Source organism: Chrysemys picta, unplaced genomic scaffold, assembly GCF_011386835.1.
Source record: "Chrysemys picta bellii isolate R12L10 unplaced genomic scaffold, ASM1138683v2 scaf568, whole genome shotgun sequence".
NCBI classification, from domain to species: Eukaryota; Metazoa; Chordata; order Testudines; family Emydidae; genus Chrysemys; species Chrysemys picta.
Window position 1 is genome coordinate 5,068 of NW_027053275.1, and position 4,933 is coordinate 10,000.

The 4,933-nt window shown below is 68.8% G+C and overlaps 1 non-coding gene across 1 annotated transcript; it reads right to left on the bottom strand.

The window, feature by feature from the left end:
- Positions 1-616: 616 nt before the first annotated feature.
- LOC135978946 (5S ribosomal RNA) lies at positions 617-735 on the bottom strand. The gene has a single exon (XR_010596287.1). It is a non-coding gene; the product is annotated as a 5S ribosomal RNA (ribosomal RNA).
- Between the last annotated feature and the right edge of the window lie 4,198 nt (positions 736-4,933).

The window sequence follows — 4,933 nt, forward strand, 5'->3', positions numbered from 1 at the left end:
GCCGGGCGCAGGGGAGGCGGGGGGTCCGAGCGAGTCGGTCCCGGGCCTGGGGTCTCCCCCTGCGGCTTTGGGGTCCGTGGGTCCCCGCTGGAGGAAGCCGCTGGGCGCTGGACACCCGCCGTCCGTCCCGCCTGGCCAGGCCTGGCCTGGGTGGCCGCGGGGGGATTCGGGGCGGTCCCGCGGGCCGGCGGCCGGGCGCAGGGGGTCCGAGCGAGTCCGTCCCAGGCCCGGGGCCTCCCCCTGCGGCTTTGGGGTCCGTGGGTCCCCGCTGGAGGAAGCCGCTGGGCGCTGGACACCCGCCGTCCGTCCCGCCTGGCCAGGCCTGGCCTGGGTGGCCGCGGGGGGGGATTCGGGGCGGACCTGCGGGCCGGCGGCCGGGAGGGTCCGGGCCAGTCCGCCCCATGCCCGGCGTCTCCCCCAGCGGCTTCGGTGGCCCCGGGGGGGGTCCTCCGCGGAGGAAGCCGGGTGGGTGGGGAGCCGGACCCCAGGCGCCCAGACCCGTGACCTGCGGCCGCGACCTCCGACTCGGCAGGAGCGACGAGGGGCTTTCCGGCCCGTCCCCCCCTCTCCTTCCCCCCCAGAAAAGGAGAGAGAGCTGACTCGGACCGGGAAAAGCTGCCTACGGCACCTGGGATTCCCAGGCGGTCACCCATCCAAGTACTAGCCAGGCCCGGGACGGTTTACCTTCCGAGATCGGACGGGATCGGGGGCGTTCGGTCCGGTATGGCCGTAGGCACCCGGCCCCGCGCCTCCTCGCCCGCTTTCCCCTGCCGACGCCCGGGCCTGCCGCACGGTGAGCCCCGGTCGGACTGCCCCCCCCCCTGCGGCAGGGCCCCCGTCTCTCGCGGGCCCGGTCCTTTTTTCCTTTTCGAGCTCCGGGGCCCGGGCTGGCCGCCAGAGCCCCTCCGCCCGCCCTCCCCGGCGTCGGGGAAAATACTGTCCCGGACTTCCAGTGCGCCCGATCCTGTCAGCCGGGGGGTGGGGAGGGGCAGTCCCTCGCTGCGGCCGGGGAGGGTGAGCCCAGGGCGGCTTGCCTGCCGTGCGAGGCCCCTCTCGGCCACCAGGTCAACCCCGAGTCGAAAGGGCTGAAAAATTTTCAGAGTCCCCTCCCGGGCACCAGGTCAACCCGTGGAATCGGACGGGTTCACCTGCTGGCCGGTTCGCTTCCCGGCCACCAGGTCAACCCCTAGGTTGCCGACCGGCCTACCCAGTGGCCGGTTTGCTTTCCGGCCACCAGGTCAACCCCTAGGGGTTTTAACGGGGGCACGCCCGGTGGCCTCTTTCCCGTCCGGTCACCAGGTCAACCCGGATCTCCCTCCTTCCCTGGGCGTCCCCTCCTCGGAGGCGTCAGGTTCCATTTCCCCCCCCCCCCCCAGACTTCCAGGGGCCCGATCCAGTCGGCCGGGAGGCAGTCCCTCGCTGCGGCCGGGGAGGGTGAGCCCAGGGCGGCCTGGTCCATGTCTCTAGTGGGCCCGATCCTTTTTTTTTTTTTCGAGCTCCGGGGCCAGGCCCGCCCGGGCAGCCCTCCTCGGAGGCGTGGGGCGATTCCCCCCCCCCCCAGACTTCCAGGGGCCCGATCCTGTCGGCCGGGAGGCAGTCCCTCGCTGCGGCCGGGGAGGGTCAGCCCAGGGCGGCTTGCCTGCCGTGCGAGTCCCCTCTCGGCCACCAGGTCAACCGCGAGTCGAAAGGGCTGAAAAATTTTCAGAGTCCCCTCCCGGGCACCAGGTCAACCCGTGGAATCGAACGGGTTCACCTGCTGGCCGGTTCGCTTCCCGGCCACCAGGTCAACCCGTGGAATCGGACGGGTTCACCGGCTGGCCGGTTCGCTTTCCGGCCACCAGGTCAACCCCTAGGTTTTAAGGGGGGGACGCCCGGTGGCCTCTTTCCCGTCCGGTCACCAGGTCAACCCGGATCTCCCTCCTTCCCTGGGCGCCCCCTCCTCGGAGGCGTCAGGTTCCATTCTTTTTTCCAGACTTCCAGGGGCCCGATCCAGTCGGCCGGGTGGCAGTCCCTCGCTGCGGCCGGGGAGGGTGAGCCCAGGGCGGCTTGCCTGCCGTGCGAGTCCCCTCTCGGCCACCAGGTCAACCCCGAGTCGAAAGGGCTGAAAAATTTTCAGAGTCCCCTCCCGGGCACCAGGTCAACCCGTGGAATCGAACGGGTTCACCTGCTGGCCGGTTCGCTTCCCGGCCACCAGGTCAACCCGTGGAATCGGACGGGTTCACCGGCTGGCCGGTTCGCTTTCCGGCCACCAGGTCAACCCCTAGGTTTTAAGGGGGGGGGGACGCCCGGTGGCCTCTTTCCCGTCCGGTCAGCAGGTCAACCCGGATCTCCCTCCTTCCCTGGGTGCCCCCTCCTCGGAGGCGTCAGGTTCCATTCTTTTTTCCAGACTTCCAGGGGCCCGATCCAGTCGGCCGGGTGGCAGTCCCTCGCTGCGGCCGGGGAGGGTGAGCCCAGGGCGGCTTGCCTGCCGTGCGAGTCCCCTCTCGGCCACCAGGTCAACCCCGAGTCGAAAGGGCTGAAAAATTTTCAGAGTCCCCTCCCGGGCACCAGGTCAACCCGTGGAATCGAACGGGTTCACCTGCTGGCCGGTTCGCTTCCCGGGCACCAGGTCAACCCGTGGAATCGAACGGGTTCACCTGCTGGCCGGTTCGCTTCCCGGGCACCAGGTCAACCCGTGGAATCGAACGGGTTCACCTGCTGGCCGGTTCGCTTCCCGGGCACCAGGTCAACCCGTGGAATCGAACGGGTTCACCTGCTGGCCGGTTCGCTTTCCGGCCACCAGGTCAACCCCTAGGTTTTAAGGGGGGGGGGACGCCCGGTGGCCTCTTTCCCGTCCGGTCAGCAGGTCAACCCGGATCTCCCTCCTTCCCTGGGCGCCCCCTCCTCGGAGGCGTCAGGTTCCATTCTTTTTTCCAGACTTCCAGGGGCCCGATCCAGTCGACCGGGAGGCAGTCCCTCGCTGCGGCCGGGGAGGGTGAGCCCAGGGCGGCTTGCCTGCCGTGCGAGTCCCCTCTCGGCCACCAGGTCAACCCCGAGTCGAAAGGGCTGAAAAATTTTCAGAGTCCCCTCCCGGGCACCAGGTCAACCCGTGGAATCGAACGGGTTCACCTGCTGGCCGGTTCGCTTCCCGGGCACCAGGTCAACCCGTGGAATCGAACGGGTTCACCTGCTGGCCGGTTCGCTTCCCGGGCACCAGGTCAACCCGTGGAATCGAACGGGTTCACCTGCTGGCCGGTTCGCTTTCCGGCCACCAGGTCAACCCCTAGGTTTTAAGGGGGGGGACGCCCGGTGGCCTCTTTCCCGTCCGGTCAGCAGGTCAACCCGGATCTCCCTCCTTCCCTGGGCGCCCCCTCCTCGGAGGCGTCAGGTTCCATTCTTTTTTCCAGACTTCCAGGGGCCCGATCCAGTCGGCCGGGTGGCAGTCCCTCGCTGCGGCCGGGGAGGGTGAGCCCAGGGCGGCTTGCCTGCCGTGCGAGTCCCCTCTCGGCCACCAGGTCAACCCCGAGTCGAAAGGGCTGAAAAATTTTCAGAGTCCCCTCCCGGGCACCAGGTCAACCCGTGGAATCGAACGGGTTCACCTGCTGGCCGGTTCGCTTCCCGGGCACCAGGTCAACCCGTGGAATCGAACGGGTTCACCTGCTGGCCGGTTCGCTTCCCGGGCACCAGGTCAACCCGTGGAATCGAACGGGTTCACCTGCTGGCCGGTTCGCTTCCCGGGCACCAGGTCAACCCGTGGAATCGAAAGGGTTCACCTGCTGGCCGGTTCGCTTTCCGGCCACCAGGTCAACCCCTAGGTTTTAAGGGGGGGGACGCCCGGTGGCCTCTTTCCCGTCCGGTCAGCAGGTCAACCCGGATCTCCCTCCTTCCCTGGGCGCCCCCTCCTCGGAGGCGTCAGGTTCCATTCTTCTTTTTCCAGACTTCCAGGGGCCCGATCCAGTCGACCGGGAGGCAGTCCCTCGCTGCGGCCGGGGAAGGTGAGCCCAGGGCGGCCTGGTCCATGTCTCTAGTGGGCCCGATCCTTTTTTTTTTTCCGAGCTCCGGGGCCAGGCCCGCCCGGGCAGCCCTCCTCGGGGGCGTGGGGCGATTTCCCCCCCCCCCACCCCCAGACTTCCAGGGGCCCGATCCTGTCGGCCGGGAGGCAGTCCCTCGCTGCGGCCGGGGAGGGTCAGCCCAGGGCGGCCTGCTTGGCGGCCGGGTCCATGTCTCTAGTGGGCCCGATCCTTTTTTTCCCTTTTCCGGCTCCGGGGCCCGGGGTGCCCGGGTAGCCCTCCGCGGTGGCGTCGGCCAATTTTTTTTAAAATCAGACTTCCGTGGGCCCGATCCTGACGGCCGGGAGGCAGTCCCTCGCCGCGTCCGGGGACGGCGAGACGCTCGGCCACCGGGTCAACCCGGAGGAAGCGGGCTGGGGGAAGAAAAAAAAAAAAAAAGTTTTCCAAGTCCGAAAAATTTTCAAAGTCCCCTCTCGGCCACCAGGTCAACCCCTTTGGAGCGAATGGGTTGACCTGACGGCCGGTCGTCTCGCGGATGTCCGGAAGGGGTCGCCCCACGCCGTCTCGGCCGACCGAGGGAACCACGAGGTGGCGCCCAGTTCCAGTTTCGTACCGCCGAAGGCGGGGCTTTGGCTTTTTCGACCTGCCTTTCGAGGATTGTGTGAGGAGATTTCTGAGGACAGGTTTTTCAGAGCCTGTGAGAACCGGAGCTCAGCCTAGGGGATCAATCCGAGTATTGTACCCGACCCTGCCCGGCGTGGGAGGGGGGGAGCGGGCCCGTTTGAGGGCGGAGGCCAGCACCCGGCCCTCCGCCGAGACGGCCCGCTTTGCCCGGCTCTTAGCTCACGGGCCCCGCAGCGGCCGGGAGCCGAGCTCCGAGTGTCGGCGCCCCCCGGAGGGAGGGGGGGCCCGCTCCTCTCGCGCCCGCCGATCGATGTGGCGCT